The following is a 578-nucleotide window of genomic DNA, read 5'->3' on the forward strand; positions in this document are numbered from 1 at the left end:
CGCGCGAGTGAGTGAGTGAGTGTGTTTGAGTATGTGTGTGTCAGTATGTGTATGTACACGCGTGCGTGTGCATGTGTGTGCGTGTGTCTGTATGTGACTATGTGAATGTGCATGAGAGCGTGAATTCCTATATATATGAGTAGACACCACGCCGCGTGAGGCCTTCGCGTCACGTCTACTCATCCCCCACGTGCACTGGGTGGCAGTGGCATGTTTACGCCTCGCATGCGGTCAGTGGGTGCGCGCGCACCGCCGCGGTCAAAGAGATGGTGAGATGCGCGTGTGGCCGATCCGACATCAAACAAGAACAGCTCACTCCGAGGCGCACAGTTGGATAGTGTCTGGGAAGTTTAGCCAGGGGAAAACAAACACTGGCCCACGCGACCAGGACCAGGGGCAAAAAGTGCGATGAGCTAATCGGAGAACGTTGTAGTGGTAGAGCTTTCGGAAAGTCGGAGTGACGATGAAGGCAACATTTCACTACACCAAAAAGCATGCAGACAGGGACAAAAATGACACCACCTACAACGAAGTATAGTACATGGAATTCCACACTGCAGAACCTGTGGGTGGGTGGG

The sequence above is a fragment of the Aplysia californica genome, unplaced genomic scaffold (assembly GCF_000002075.1).
Source record: "Aplysia californica isolate F4 #8 unplaced genomic scaffold, AplCal3.0 scaffold00661, whole genome shotgun sequence".
NCBI classification, from domain to species: domain Eukaryota; kingdom Metazoa; phylum Mollusca; class Gastropoda; order Aplysiida; family Aplysiidae; genus Aplysia; species Aplysia californica.